Source organism: Ambystoma mexicanum, chromosome 12 (genome assembly GCF_040938575.1).
Source record: "Ambystoma mexicanum isolate Mex_15411 chromosome 12, UKY_AmexF1_1, whole genome shotgun sequence".
Classification (NCBI taxonomy): domain Eukaryota; kingdom Metazoa; phylum Chordata; class Amphibia; order Caudata; family Ambystomatidae; genus Ambystoma; species Ambystoma mexicanum.
In genome coordinates, this window is record NC_090936.1 from 1,076,853,549 (window position 1) to 1,076,870,396 (window position 16,848).

A 16,848-nucleotide genomic window follows, 5' to 3' on the forward strand; every position below is an offset into this window, starting at 1 on the left:
CCAGATTACCATTAGCCCATGGCTTAAAAGAGACACACCTACATGTATGACTGACAATTCAAGCATTGCCAATACTTGGCCATCAAAATGATAACATTGGCTGAGAGTGTAGCTCAGGGGCGACACGCTTGATTGTGAACAGGGCAGTGCTTTGCAACATGGTTTGATCTGATGCATGACCCCCCTCACCTGGTATGTTTGTTGCTACCTCTTCCACTCTTTGAACTCCAAGCCCAGTTGTATTCCACTGGGATCCTCACTCTGTTGATCACAACCATCATCTAAAAAACATCCCCTGTTTATATAACAGAGTTTGCATTAGTGACTCTACAGTTAGGGTTAGGTTGACTCCACCGTAAGAGGGGCACCTTATGCTTATATAGTTAGTTGCTTGTTACACAAAGAATCTTCACCAAACTTTCCACAAGTATACAGCCAGCCATACAGTTAAAATTCTCCAAATTATATCAGGAGGCTCAAGGTATAGGTGAATTCACAAAACATTGCATTTGTAATGTCAGTTCTCATTGGCTAATTTTGTTTTACCCGACAATATAACCCTTTGGGCGGACTCGCACCCAACCTGGAGAGCAAGTGTGCATCTGGTCTCACCCACGACCCTTTGCTGGTCTGGTGAAAACCCACCCAGCAATTTGTTTTGTAATCACTCAAAAAAGGACAACATCCTCTTACGGATAAATTGGCTTGCAGATCCTATTTGCTGCCCACAGAGTCATTTCACAGGCCGTGATTGGCCAGTTCAGTCCTGGGAAGTTTAATAAAGAGCAAGGAGATTCGCTACTTCAAAAACGGTCAATATCATTGGTTTGTGTCCCTGTAAAATGTTCTTAGCAGCCGCCATTTTCGTTTGCATAGGTTTGCATGGTCCAGTAGACCCTCCACTACAAAAACAGTGAACATTGGCATATTACAGTCCTCTAGAAGCCCCTTTCTCCTTAGAGGGGACGATGAGACATCAGAAGAGTTTAACATTGTAAAAGAAATGAACAAAACTGCCATATTATTCCCCTTTTATCCAACGATAGTCTTACCCCTTCTTTGGCTATTGTGGATGTCCAGCGGCTCTGCCCAATGGCCACTGTATTTAGCTTGCAAGAGTTCAGGGCGTGGTCAGAGGCCATGGTGGGTGACTTAAGCAGTACCTGGGCATAACATGGCTACCACCTTTCAATGCACATGGCGACACACATAAACCATCAGAAAGGACATGGACCTTCCCATAGGAACAAACAGAGCTATGAAGGAGCCATATCTGCTATGCGCAGTTGTCATTCTATTTGAAGGCCAACACAATTCAAAGCACAAATAATCTGCGAATATTTTCAAGGTCAATTTCGCATGTGGAAGAGCAGATCTTGAGACATCATGAGCAGAAGTGCATAGCGCTGGTCAAGCCATAGTTGTTTTATGGTGGCCGCGGCTGAGCTGGGGTTCTTTTAGGAAGCATAAAATATCTGTGGGTTTTTGGTCCTTTGCGCTGCAAGCATAACATTCCTTTAGCCAAAGTTCCATCATTGAATAAATATATATGTGTATATATAAGTATAGAAAGCGAGAGAGAGAAAGAGTCAGAAAAAACGAGTGAGAGCTAGAAAGACACCAGAGAGATGAGAGATAGAGCATGAGAGAGCGGGAGAGGGAGAAAGCATGAGAGAGAGAGAAGACATGAGAAAGAGAGAGAGAGAGAGAGAGGGGAGCCAGGGAGGGAGAGAGAGCATTAGAAGGAGAGAGAGAACGCGAGAGAGAGCATGAGAGAAGGATAGAGAGAGTAAGCATGAGAGAGAGCGGTAGAGATAGATAGATATAGAGAGAAAGAGAACGAGAAAAAGAGAGAGGGAGAGAGAGAAAGGGACAGAGAGGGAGAGAGAGATGGGGAGAGAGAGAGAGAGAGGGGGGGGACGCTTTATTAATATATCGACTTAAACAATCTCCCATTGGCTGTGTTGTTTGATGTTAATCAGCTTTCGTGCATCTCAAGAGCTGCCAGATGAATTCTGACGTGGATCTCAACAGATTTATCGAGACAGGCTTTCATGATTCACATGAAAAGCAAAGCACTTTCCTTGAACAAAAAAGAGAAATATATCTTGTTTACAGAACTCCATTTTGGGAGGCTTTGAAAAAAGAGCAGGGTGATAAATGTGTGTCTCGAGACTGGGGTTTCCGAAGTGTGCCTTCCCTGTGTGACCTTATCTATTCACAGGTAATGAGGACACACATAGGGCAGGGGTTGCTAACCCACAGAAGGTCAAATCCAGTCCAATAAAAGTTCTGGATTTCCACAATCCCATATAACGAATGACAATGAAGATCATTTGCGTGTTTGTCGATCCTTCTGAAAAGCCGGAAGGATCACACTATTTGGTAGTCCCATGAGCCCAGCCCTACAGGCGCTGTGTAAACCTTTCTACTGATCATTAGTGATTTCATATGTTACGTCATCGGTGATGTCAGAGCTAATATCTGGCTTGATGTCATCCGTGATGCCATGCGAGGCCAGGGACAGTGCATTAGGGGTAGGTAAGTCTATCGAGCTACTCTTATGGTATCTCTGGAAAAACGAGGACCCTGATAGCAGCTCCTTAGGGGAAGTTAAATTAAAGTTCCCATTGAAATAAGCGAATTTGAGAAGCGTATAACGATGTTATCTGTGAAGGAACCGTTTCCAAACCACATTCCACGTGCAGAGTGTGTGTATGTACATGCGTGTACAGTTGCCACCTAGGCAGGTGCTTGGTGGTAGATCCAGTTGAGTGGGCTCTAATCTCAGTGTGGCCAAGACTGGGATACAGAGAAGAGACTCCAGGCCAAGGAGTATTCCCACCAGACCAAAGGTTAGACCCCATGAATTATTTAAACTGAACTCATACAGTGAAACAATCATCTCCCATCACTTCAACTGTGGCTGTGAATCGACCATTGCAGTTTCTGGGCCAGTGGTCACTAGCCCGGCCCAATCAATGGCACTCCTTGACTTGACCACATGCAGCCCCTCCGCTTTTCTGATTGTTACAGAACTTGTGAATGTGTCTGATTGGTGAGAATCTCAGAGCCCCGCCCCCACCCCTTCATCCGCCTTTGTTTTACATCACTAAAAACAAAAGACAGGTGAAAAAAAACGCAGACTGGTTTGAGTTAAATTAAACTATACTCAACAAAAAGCATATTCAGCAGGACAAGATCAATATTTACTGACATTTACCTTTAGAAAGGAATTGAAAGATTAGCATCGCCAATTGGATTGTCTGCAGTGGTGGAAATGGAAAAAATGTGGTGGGTGATCCCACTACACAAGGGCCGGGGTGGGGGGTGGGCAGTGCCCGAGGAGGCGTGGTCTAGAGGGGGCGAGGCTCGTAGTGTGCATCCAGCAATGCTGGAATACGTAAAAAAAAACACCCGCAACGGCAGCATTGCCTTTTACCGCTGGCTTTGCCACTGGTGTGTAATGCACAATGCTCGCTACATGTACAACTGAAAGGACTCTGTTGTACATTAGGGTGACCAGACATCTGGGTTTTACCGGGACAGTCCGGGGAAATCACCCTCTAACCCGGGGTCCCGAGTTTTTTTTTCATTTTGCAAACGGTGGGTGCCTACGACCCCAGTTTTTGCCGGGACCCGATTTCGAAATCCCGAAATCGGGTCTCGGCGCAACAATTAACAACGTGAATGGTGGCGTGAAAAGCATTTCACGCCCCCATTTCCTCCTCCTTCCCCTCCCTGGCTACTCTCCTCCAATGAGAGTAGTGTGCTTGTGAGCACACCCCCTCCCCGCCCCCCGCAAAAGGCTAACGACATGGAAGTAGGACTAACGTAAACACAATTTATTTTGTATTTATGTTAGTCCTAGTTTTATGTTTATGACCTGTCCTGGGTTTATTTTTTTAAAATCTGGTCACCCTATTGTACATGTAGCGAGCATTGTGCGTTACACACCAGTGCCAAAGCCAGGGTAAAAGGCAATGCTGCCGTCGCGTGCGCTTTTATTTTTTTTTATTTTTGTATAACTATTCCAGAGCAGTTCATGGTCTTGGACAGCTGACTCTGGCCAGATCCCAAAATCCGGCTCCATTTCTGGTGCCGGATCTCGGATCCACCGAGAGCCGGCCCAATGACCAGCACTGCTTGTCTGAAAACTCTCGTGCCCAAAGCACGTATACTGCATCATCACTTCTTTCGCTTTAAGAAAACAGAAAAAAATGTATTCTTTGGAGACACGAAAGGCATTAGAAATCCCCCGTTTAACAACAGCACAATGTGTTAGTTTGGTGGCTATGAGAAGATCCACTAGGGTGGACTAGCTTCTCGCTCCGTAATCTGGGTCATTCGGGTTACAGCAGAGGACCTTGACTTGCACTTTGGGGATCAGCCCACCAATCCCTGCTGTCTGGCACCGAGTCTATATCTCTCATTCGAGATGGCCACCGTCGTATCACGCGGTCTTCCTCGGTTGCTCTGGAGTCTAATAGCTTCATAAGCCGGCCCTGGTTCCCGTTGACATCTTACCACGGTTTCTGTAAAATTGCTTCAGCCAATCTCGCGGGCTCGCATCTATGGAGCTTTATCGGAGAGAGGAAGCTACTAATGAGTTCTGAATGGGATCCTGCAAGTCTTCTCTCTTGAGGGGATTACTGTCCTGATTGATTCCTGACAGCCGACGACGTGACACCGGCTCTTGGCGTCGGCAGCCCACATGTCGCTGTCCTTGCCTGGATTTTGAGTTCTTGTCTCCTCTGTTTCCTCACCGCTGCTGCCAGTGGGGAAGGCCAGGATGACCTCTATTGCGGGGCAGATTGTGTGGAATCTTGTGCAGCCCACACTACAGTGGAAAGCTGTTGGGCAGTCTACCAATTTCCCCATCGACTACTCTGCCTCCGCGTCGTTACCCTTATTGCTGCTGTTAACTGACTACGGAACTCTTGCATCAGGGTTTCAAGTTGCCAGCAGATAGTTCACAATCACAATGAGTACTATCAGCTCTTCCTCTTGGGTTTGTGCATACACCCGTGCCACTCAAACAACCACCATCACTCCACTTCTTGCCAACATATTACTTGATGGTCCCACAATGTATGCAGTTCCACTGCCCCAGAAAGCTTCTTAACTGCATGGCCTTAAACACATACACTCTCATTGGGCAGCATTTGTTAGTTCAATAGCCAATCAGAGTGTACCTGCCTGGCCTGAAACCTGATATGGGGATCCTTGAGCGCACATTAACCACATTTCAAAATATTTCTAGGATCAGATAGATCTAATACAGTATGATGTGATTGCCAGGCCATGAATAATGTGTGTATCAAATGCTGGTATCAGGCCTTTGATTGGCCAAGAGCACTACATCCGCCTGAGGCTCTACCCCACACAACAGAGGATGGCACTCCAGCTACTTCCCTGGGCATGCCCATAAATCTGTTCATTGGGGTGGCATGTTAAAAAGACAAGCAATGCATGCCGAATCTAGGAAGAATATTATACCCAGAAGAAGGTAAAGAAGAGGTGGTGTTTGACAAGCAAGACAGAGTCCATTCCATGTTTCTATGGTTACTCTGGTTCCCCGGCGTATAAACTCATGAGGGTTCCATGATGAATGATTGACCCAGTCTCTCGCTCTCACTCTCTTCTATCCACCGGCCCTCTGATTTCATTGCCATGGTCTCTTACCCATCCACTCCCTTTTCAGCTCTCTCTGCCATTCTATTCTTCCTCCTATAAGTCTCGTTCTCACTCTCTACCTCTCTCTACCCTACTCTCTCTCACACACTCTCCCTCGTGCACCCTATCTTCCCCTCTATCCCACTTTCCTCTGCCGCTACCCGTTTCTCAATTCCACTTTCTCTCTCTTTCTCTTGCGTGTACTCGCTCGATCTCCTTTTGACGCCTATTTTCTCTATAGCACTTTCCTCTCACCCACATGCCTTATCATCTTTTGTTGGGTATCGTTACCACCTATCTAACTCATCCTATTTCTCTCTCTGTCCTGTCTCTCTTTCCCTTTCCTGTCTCTTTTCCCATTCACTTATTGTCTTTGTCATTCCACTTTCTCTCGCTCTCCCTCTCCTCTCCCTCCCTCTTTCTCTTCATCTCTTTTCACGCACTGGCTCTCTGCCGTCTACCTCTCCCTGTATCTCGCGTGGGGTCTCATCTCTATCTGCCTTTCTCTCTCTTTCACTTTCTACATCTTTCTCGTTGTTTATTTCACGATCCCTCTTACACTGTCTCCCTCAGTTTCTCTTTCTTTCTCATTACCTGGTTATATTTTTCTCCACATGCTTGCTTTCTCTCAGTTATGTTATTTCATGTACATTGTCTCTTTCATTCTCTCTTTGTCAATGTTATGCTCACTTTCTCCCTCTTTCCCTTAAGAAGGAATCGGGAGTGGAATTGGAAATGGACAAAGCAAGACATCCTTTATAACCACATAAAACAAACAGCACCCAATTAGCCCACCACCCAAATCTAACCCAACCTGCCTCCAATTCACCTTCCCCTTATATCACCCCATGGTCAGTCCCTTCATAATACACATCACATCCGTTTGAGCACTCCCACGCCCAAAGCATAACAATGACCATTCTTGTTCGGTCCCATAGTCCATCTTATGATTCCATCCTTTCTCCCATCATGACGTGGTTCTCTGCTTCCGGGTCAGTCGCTCCAATCTGAAGATATATGGTGTTGCCCTCCTCAGGTGAAGGGTTTTGAGCCACTTAAGGCAAAAAATAAGGTCCCATTGGTCTAGTCGGTCTGAGCCAGCATAATCCTAGATGGAGGCCAAGTGGCCTTCACCCAGTGACCTGAGAGCTCTTAAAAGCAATGCCTAAGCAGTCCTATATCACTTGTCCATTTTAAGGAGCCCTCGGGGAAAGTTTTGCCTAAAGCCAATAAGTGGTGATTACCCTATGCAATGTCCACTAGGATTTAAAGAAAAATAATAAACACTTGAGCGTTATATATGAATGAATAACACTTCAGATATAGGTTGTCATTACAACATGAATCATATTTCCCCTCCCCTTGTAGGTTATCAGCATTAACACCCTCTTTCTGCTCCTCTCCTTTCTCTCACTCACCCATCTTGCCCACCTTTCCCCAAATCTTGCGTTAGACAGTATTTCTTTCTCTCTGTCTCCGTCTCGCTTTCTCTGTCTCTTAAAGTCTCTCAATTCTTCGTTTTTGCTGCCTTGCTCTGCCTTCACCCCTCCCTCCCCGGCTCTCTCTCCATCTTGCATAGGATGTGGTCTACACTGGAATATCTTCCACTTCTACGCCCCCCTCCATGCATGCCCAGTTCTCTCTCTCTCTCTCTCTCTCTCTCTCTCTCTCTCTCTCTCTCTCTCTCTCTCTCTCTCTCTCTCTCTCTCTCTCTCTCTCTCTCTCTCTCGCTCTCTCTCTCTCTCTCTCTCTCTCTCTCTCATGCCTCCTCTCTCCACCTTTCTTTCTCTCAGTTCAGGTCTAGACGGCCTGGGTGTCCTGTATGCCAAATACACAGACTCAGGTCGTCAAGAAACTCTCGGGTCTATATACCCAGAACCTACTCAAACTGAATACTATCTATTCTGCTATCCATGATTGGATTGCAATCAATTCTTTGGCCCTTAATACTAAAAAGACAGAACAACTGATTTTAGCCTCTGGCCCTAAACTTAAAACCCTACCGTTGGAGTATAACAGCTTTACTATCTCTAATACTGTCATCTCCGTGGACAAGAAGGTGAAGACCCTCTGTGTCGCGCTACACGCCGAACTGACAGTGAATGAGCATGTTGCCCAGATTCGATCCTCATGCAGCCTTGTCAATAACCTACTTTGCAATATCCGGACTTTTGTGTCACATGACAAGGCCTCCATACTAGCCTCTGCCCTTGTCACTGTCTGTCTGGACTACTGTAACAGTCTTCTGAGCGGATACTCCCAGTCCGACCTATCCGCACTACAGATAGCTCAGAATAGAGATTTTTGTGCCATCACTGGCTTATCCAAACAGGCTCACATAACAGCTTGTAGGCACGATCTTCACTGGCTTCCCGTGAAGCATAGAGTCACACATAAGATTCTTACACTCACTCACAAGTGTGTACTCAATACAGCTCCAGAATACCTCACGGACTGCCTTCTGACCTATGTTCCTTCACGAAACTTCAGATCTAGACTTGTCCAGTCTGGGTTTAGGCTGGTAAAACCTGGAGGCTGCAGCTTCGACGTTCTGGGTCCAGCCGCCTGGAGTGCACTACCAATCGTCCTCAGAGCTACAGTAGCGGAAACTGAGTTCAAGAAAAGACTGAAGACTTATCTCTTCAACCTTCCTCCTGACTGACACCATTGCTCTGTTTAAATAGTTTGACCATCGCGGCTTGTCAAAATTGTCTGACTATAAGATTGCCTTTTTCACCCCTCTACTTGTCACCCATGTCTGTCCTGTTTCTCTCTATGTGCACTCTGAGACCTTTGTAGCGCGATATATGTTATGTTATGTTACTTGGCATTTATATAGCGCTCTATATATCATTGGATGACCTCAAAGCGCTGGTACGTTGAAAGCCCTCGGGAACCGTAGTTCTGGTCAGTGGAGAGAGTTAGTGTCGTAGGGTGCGTGGGTGCACCAGATATGTGTACAGCTGATGGAATTGCCAGGTGGTAGCTGCATCCTAGCGTTAGGTGTGGTGCTGGAGATATCAGTTGGATGTGTGCAGTCTGGTGGGTGGACACCCAGACAGGGGTCTGGCTGCGTTATGCCTGAAGGACGCATATGTGAGCAGCTAGGCCGGAATTTGCTTGGCAAGTTGAATTTTATTAGGGTGATGAGGTGTTCATGGGGTCATATTTGTATGTGAACAGGGGTATAGCTGTGTTCTAGTTGAAAGATGGTGTATAGTAGAGAGTGAGCGCCGTGATGTGATATGACGGTTATCTTTAAAAATATATAATAAATAAATAAATAAATAAATAAAATTGATATTTCTTTTCCTCCAATCTCTCTTGACATTTCTTCCACATATCCTCCAGCTCCTCACGCGGTCCTTTATCTTTGTGCCTCTCCCCTTTCATCGCCAAATTCATATAACTGGGCACTCCTGACTCACTACGTGCACAGTGATATACTCTACCTTCCCCCTAATGAATGATAAGCAGCCGGGTGCGTGCCTGGCTCATGCATATTAATAAGTTCCCCATAGGGCGGACCGCTGGCCACTTGGGACCAGCCTGGTTCCATTACTCCTGGAAAGGCCCATCCCGCACAGTTCTAGGGCGTTCAATGAAGGTACACAAACCCCCATCAAAGGGGTAATAATTCCAGTACTGCAGAGCTCACGTTGAGCGTTATAATTGCAGTGCATCACACAGTGGTGTTAAGCCATCATCCTGTAGAATGGCGAAGGGGATCATGTTATGTTATATGGCATTTGTATAGCGCCTACTGGCATTGGTATGGCCTCGAAGCACATCATGTTAATAAGCACAGCGATTGAGCATTTCCTGATGACGTCATCAAACTGCCTTGCAGAGCAATAAGTCTCTGCGAGCATAATCTACCAGTTATAGGAACTGATTAGCTCAGGGCAATTTTGTAGCACTCATCTCCAAAAACAAAAAGTTGAAGCGAATGGTGGGGACAAATGAAACAATTCAATTGAAAGCGTGTTACAGGGCTTTAAGTCTGTTTCGGTGCTATTAAGGAAGCGATTATTAGCCCACTAAAGGCGAATGACCGTGAAATGAGAAATAAATGAGTACTTAAAAAAAATCTCATTTCTCCTCTCGACACGGGCATCACGCTAACACTGCACATCACACGACGGTGGAGGCTTATCCGAGACGTGCGGCGTGTCCAGCGAGAGGGCGGGGCCTGGTGCCTGCCGTCACAGAGGGCATTTAAAGGTCAGGAGCAGGGCAGCACGCTAACACTGCACATCACACGACGGTGGAGGCGTATCCGAGACGTGCGGCGTGTCCAGCGAGAGGGCGGGGCCTGGCGCCTGCCGTCACAGAGGGCATTGAAAGGGCAGGAGCAGGGCAGCACGCTAACACTGCACATCACACGACGGTGGAGGCTTATCCAAGACGTCAGGCTGGTCCAGCGAGAGGGCGGGGCCTGGCGTGTGCCGTCACAGAGGGCATTTAAAGGGCAGGGCAGACTTCGGGTGTGCAAGAGTGCAGAGATCCGAGCCTGCGCTACATGAAGCTTTGTGGCGAATGTACTGTATAGCAAAGTCCGGCCGTTGCTAACGGTGCCGGTGCTCCAGTGAAAACTCTGCGGGCGGGCGCCGTACTACTTGGCTGGGCTGATCTGCCGGGCGGGAGGGCACTGAGTTGTAGCGTACCATCCAGAAACAACGGTGCCGGTAAGCTTACCGGTACCGTTGTTTCTGGACTGGCACACTTAGATTGAGGCCCCATATCTTTTATGGGCCTCATCAGTGCTTTAAGTGGGGTGAGAAATCGAGAGGGGGCTGCACTGAGGGTGCATGGCCTAAATTATTGGCGTGGCATTATGTTTCCCCAGCACACGACGATGAAAAAGGAAAGTTGCCGAGTTATTTTTTAAAAATGGTTTCATGCTGTATTTCACCCGAACCCTGCCGGTGATAAGCCAATGTCAAATTGCACTGTACTGTTTCATTGGTTCTCAATTCATTTTGTTTCATTCAATAGACTGTGCCAAGCAGTCGATTGAATGAAACCAATGGAATCCGGCACCTATGAACTAGCACAGTGCAATTTGACACTAGCTTGTCATCGGCACGGATCCGGTTTGAATCCCCAAACCTGGACCATTAAAAACATTGCTTTTTTTTTTTTTTAGTCCCATGCTAGGGCTTCAAACCCGAGCCCTGAGCAAACAAACCAGTGTTGCAGCACGCTGTGCCATTTCATAGATGTGCAATTTATTTTGTTTTATTCTAGAGACTACTTGGCACATAAAGCTCCCTATTGGCCTTATGTGTCAAGCAGTCTATGAGTGAAACAAACAAAATCCAGCACCTAAGTCATAGCACAATGCAACTTGACACTGGCTAGTCCCCAGAAGTGTGCGGGATCGAAACCTACGCATGGAAAGTGGTAGTAGGGTCTGTCTGGTATAGTGTGCTCCCAGGCAGAGCCACAGCTCCATTGAGGTTTTGGGAGGCTGCCAGGGCTTAGACCCGGCCCACTTAAAGCCCTGGGCATTCATCTGAGCATTTTGTACATGGGTTTGCAACACTGACACAACTCACTGGACTGGATGCTAATGACAGGTCAATTCCAAATACAGGCACAGTGGCGATATCTGGGGACAATGCCATCTCAGTGCTATTGCACGTGTTTTTAGGGGCACTGCATACTCAGTCAGTGTTGCCGCAAAGGTTTTTACTCATTCAACGCCACTGTAAAAGGAATGCAAGGGTCACTTAAGACTCATTCAGTTTTACTGCATACGGGATTCATTCAGTGCGAGGGGCTGGGGCTTTTCAGTGGCACTGATGACTGATTCGGTGCAATTGCCTACGGATTTCTGATGCACTAAGGACATTTTCATTGCTATTGGGGGCACTGGGGACTCATTCAGTGCCATCGCAAAAAGGGTTGCAAGAGCCACCACTTCTGAGGTTGTAGGAGCCACTTATGACTGCTGCTTAAGGGGTTTAAGGGACACTGTGTTATGATATGATGATATGATAGGTTATTTATAACGCGCGTAATACCCAGAGGTTTCTACGCGCGGACCCGGGGATCGAACCTGTGGGCCTCCGTGTCGTCTGGCTTCCAAGGCGAGCACGTTACCCCTGAGATGTCCTCCCGAAACACTTATTTAGTGCCATTACACGGTGTGTTATGGGTGCAATGTGTGTTGCGACATCCTTGGTGGCTTCGGGACTCCTTCACTTGTACTGCATAAGGGGTTTCAGCGACACTGTGCACTCATTCAGTGGTATTGAATGGTGCATTATGGGTACAATGGGAGAGCCAATTCATTAAAGGGAACATGAATACTTGGTGACATTGGGACTCAGTCCTTTCTATGGACAGTGGTTTTCCACTGTACAATCATTCAGCGCTATTGGGGCCTTTAGAGGAACATGAAGGGGTTGCTCACTCAGAGTCCGTTTTCGGGGACACTGCACTGATTCCGTGCTATAGAACGGGGGAATTATGTGTGCAATGGGGGAATAATTCGATGCAATGGCACTTGTATCCCCTTTGACATTAAGACATATTCACTTGTACTGGACAATGGTTTCCAGGGTCACTGGGAAAGCGTTCAGTGCTCCTGCGCGGGTGATTTTCGGGAACACAGTCAGTGTTATTCTGCAGTGTTGGCACTAAGGACGCAGTCAGTTGTGTTGAACAGGGTCTTTCAGAAACACCTTCAGCAGTATTGTACATCAGTCTTTCAGGGACACGTGTGAGCTCATGCAGTGATATTGCACATGAGATTCTGGGGACACTGCACCCGTCCAGTGATAATTCAGTGATATTGCACTGGATTTGAGGACACTCAGTGCAATTGTAGGAGATATTATGGAGATATTATGGGTTCACTGAGGGAACCATTAAACGGGCACATGAATCCACTCTGACATTTGGACTCTTGCACTTCTGGGGACCCTCCAATTGCATTCAGTGCTATTGGGGGGGGGGGGGGGATTTTCAGCGACACTTGGAATGCACTCATTCATCTGAAGTTAGAAACCTCAGTCATCTTCAACTCCTCTCTTTCTTTCCTCCCTCACACCATGGACCTGGCCAAGAAGGCCCAATTCTTTCCTCCTCAGCTTCCAGTGTGCTATTGAGTGGGCATGAGGGCATGAGAGACACTGGGAACCACAGTGCTATCGGGTGGGATGATTTTCAGGGACACTGGGAGTACATTCAGTTTTCTGGGACACTGGGAACCCATTCTGTATTGGGAAGGGATTTTCGGGGCTGGGAATGCATTCTGTGGGAATTTCAGGGACACTGATATGATAAGATCGGTTATTTATAAAGCGCTTAATACCCGGAGGTTTCTAAGCGCAGACCTGGGGATCGAACCTGTGTTGCTCCATGTCGTCTTGTTTCCAAGGCGAGCACGTTGCCCCTGAGCTATCCTCCCGAGACACTGGGAATGCATTCTGTGCTACTGGGCACAGCCAGGTGCTATTTTCTTCTTTTAAAGTCAGCGGTGATTATTGCTATTGGTAAATACTATCACTGGGTAAACAAAAAAAAGAAGACAGTGGTGCACTCATTTTCTGCACACCAGGAAATACGACAAAAAAGGTTACACAAATATCACCAGTGGTAAAAGGGCAATAAAATACCACTTGCAAAACAAATGGAGCGTTCTAGGACAGAAATAATGCCCTTAAACAAAAATCAGGTCTCTCTGCTTCCATGAGTCTCATGTGCCAACACCTTCCACAGCCTAGCTTGCAGCACAGGTAAATGGTACACACTTCTCAAGGCCCGCTCAGATCTCATCTCTTTTGGTGGCAATTTACACTATTTTCCCGCAGTAATTGCATCAGCAGTGGCAAATCAGATAGCCAGACGCTGCTGTCCAGTGGAATTCGACCCTTCAGAAATTATGCAAAAGCCTACCACTGACGCCACTTATCAGCAGCGATACCGTGTATTTATTTATCTATTTATTTATTCATTTGGTTGTTTTTGAGATGCACTTACATCACCAATTGCTTTTTCAAACCACAAGGTAACTGCGGGGGGGAAAGTAACAGTGAATAATTCTGCATTCCTCATGCAGCAACAAGTGGGTCTTTAGCTCTCGTTGAAAGTACCTCTGATCTGGTCCAAGGTGGAGATGCAATGGGGGCTTGTTCCCTGGGCAGTAGCCTTGGGGGTGAAGATACATCTACCCGCAAAATGTGTGTTCTTCGTTTGACAAGAAGCTCCCCTTATGCAGCTGAGGGGGTGGTAGCCAACAAGCGCTACCACGCTTTGCGGGATGAGGCCCTTTTCTCTTCCCCATTTTCCTGTTTTCTTAGTAGACTGGGAAACCGAACGAGAGGCCACAATATGATGTTAATATGTACATTGTATTTAGTGCAAGCCACACATTGAATAGTATCTTTGGATCCGGATCATGGGTTCATTGCCTCATTCCAGGTTTTGCGGTGCGGGATGGGTTCCGGTAATTCCATGAAGAGCACTTTTAACAACCCAAAAAAACAACAAGTTTGCTAGTGTGGGTCAGCCAAGAGCTGAGGGTAAATCAGGCCTCCACCGGCAAAAAACTGCTTGTATTACCGGCTCTGTTAATACCAGCAATCCCATCCATGGAGACCTATGGGACTTTGCGACTACATAGAATGGGGATTTACTGCCCTTTCTACCACCTGGAATATCCCAGAAATTCTGGGATATCAGGTGGCGGAAACGGTAGGGCAGTTTGCCGGTATCCCGCCGGAATCACCAGCGGGATACCGGCAAACTCGTAATGAGACATTAAACGGATGAAAGGCTAGTCTGCGCGTCAAGATTTCAACCTGTGAGTGCAGGTTTCACACATATGTCACAGGGGAGCGCTTAGTTCGCTTTACTCCCTTACCAGGTGCAGTGAATTTCAATTCTTTCTTATTAAGTTAGCCATTTTGGTTAATGCACCAGCCGCATCAGTCAATGTGCAAAGTGCAGGGTGTCGGGTGGTGCAGACTAAAATGCTGAAAGAGTTGCCTTCAGATCAGATGTCAATAAAATATATCCCAAGGATGCTGGGTAATAGTAGTTATTATGCAAACTATATGTAGCTCCCAAACATTCCCAAAGGCAATATTGGGAGCTTTGAAAGTGTAGCTACTATTATCAAGAGGCTCCTCAATTCCGTTTTATGGATTTTACTGAAAATTCTGGCTGCAGGCTGGCTCAGGCTTTCCTGACGAACTCCATCATGTCACACAATATGCATCTTTCAGGCGATTGATGGATGGGCGAGGAAAGCAGAATGAAAACGGAGAACACCACTGACAGTGTGTTAACATCCCCTTGTATGGTTTGGAGCCGCTTCATCCCCATATGCTTTGTATTTACTTTTGGAAAGGAAAAATGGGGTATTAATGCGAACCATGGTGCTGCTGTCTATTGCGGAGTCCAGAGCCATCCGGGCAGCCCAATGTGAAAGCATTCCTTGCTTTCAGGCCAGGAGAGAAATGTATCTTTCTGAAAAAACATCGTATTTCAAGTTAACGAGGAGCTTCACTTGAAGGCAGACGCCATGTTTCCAATCCCTGCTCCAGTGGTGTCGATTTCAGGCCTGGGGAGGATGGGTCACGGAGCCCTACTTGAGAGTCTTCCAATCACTTAGGTCAAAGACAGGGTCAATTTCAAGATCCTAACCATCGCCCATTGCCTCTCAAACGATGCTCTGTCCTACCTGGTAAGCAAACTCAAAAGACTCTCCTCGACAAGACCTCTAAGAATGGCCTACAATCACTGCCTCGTCACCCAGAGATTCAACTGGTAAAGGACAGGTGGCTCCAGCTTCCCAGTCCAGGCTGCCATGCTCTGGAATGAATTACCCATGCACTTGCGCAATGAACCGTCCTACAACTCCTTCAGGAAGGATCTAAAAGCCGTCCTGTTCAACTGACACTTGACTCTGCTCTTCCCACCACTGTAACCTGCGCCCGACTGCCCACGGGCTTGATGTGCTCTATAAATAAATAAATACAATAAAAATAAATAAATAGCGATACTGAAGGGGCTGTGTAGTGTGGCGCGATAGTGCAATGTGGAAGATCTGGGAGGGAACCCTGCTAGTGGAGAGGAGAGGAGAAGAGATAGGTCACAGGTCGGCCACTCCCATGACATCTGTTGACCAGGAGTATCACACCATAAGTGAGCTCCTCGAGTGGAACTGCGGTCTGGGCCACAGCGACACACTGGGAAATGATTGGAAAGGTGTATTTATGTCTTGGACACTAGAAGACATTATGTCCATGTTCTACACCAATAAGCCTAATTCGTGGGGATCAGACATGATACTGACAGATTGTTTGTAGGGTTTTAAATGGAGCATTTGCATTTTGATGTGCAGTCCAAAAATATCTGAAATAAGCAACATTTTTGCACTTGTGATCCTACAAGAAATTGTGATTTCTCTTAGCTTCTTCACTATTCTTTCTGTTATCTCTTGACTATCTCTTCTATCACTTCTTGACTTTCCTTTCTGCTATTTTTTGACTATCCCTTCCATTACCTTTTGACTATCCTTTCTGCTACCTATGCACTATCTGTGCTGTTACCAGGGAAAGGGCGCTCAGTCATTCTAGTGGCTGGAACAGCATGCAGTAATACACATTCTCTGTCTGCTGTTTCCAGCCACATGAGGCCCTTCCCCGAGTCGCACCATTTTATTTTTCTCCCTTCTACGGTAGGGAGACTGTTGCCGTCTCACCTCTCCACCCCCACCCCCCAAAAACAATCTATACCCCTTCCCGACTCCCTCTTTCCCTCCCCACTTACCTGCTACCTCTTGACCATTGCTTCTGTTATTGCTTGACTATACTTTCTGCTATTCCTAATTGTCCCTTCTGATACTTTCTTGGACTATCTTTTCTGCTATCTTCCCTTCTGTTACCTTCGTGACTATCCTTTCTGATATTAAAAAACAAAACAATTATAATGATATCTCTTATCTTCACTTTCTCTTGTTTACCATATTGATTATTGCCCCTGTTATCTTTTGACTATTTATTCTTTTATCTTCATAACGGGTCCTTCTATCCACTTCTTGACTTCCCCTTCTGTTACCGTGGTGACTGTCATTTTTGCTGTCTCTTGGCTTTCCCTTTTCTACCTTCTTGACTATCCTTTCTTGACTATGTCCTTGTTATCTACTTGGCTATC

The 16,848-nt window shown here is 46.5% G+C and overlaps 1 protein-coding gene across 4 annotated transcripts in view; it reads left to right on the forward strand.

Annotated features, from left to right (window-relative positions):
* PLXNA4 (plexin A4) overlaps positions 1–16,848 on the forward strand; it is a 1,277,179-nt gene that overhangs the window by 1,125,792 nt on the left and 134,539 nt on the right. The window lies entirely within an intron of this gene.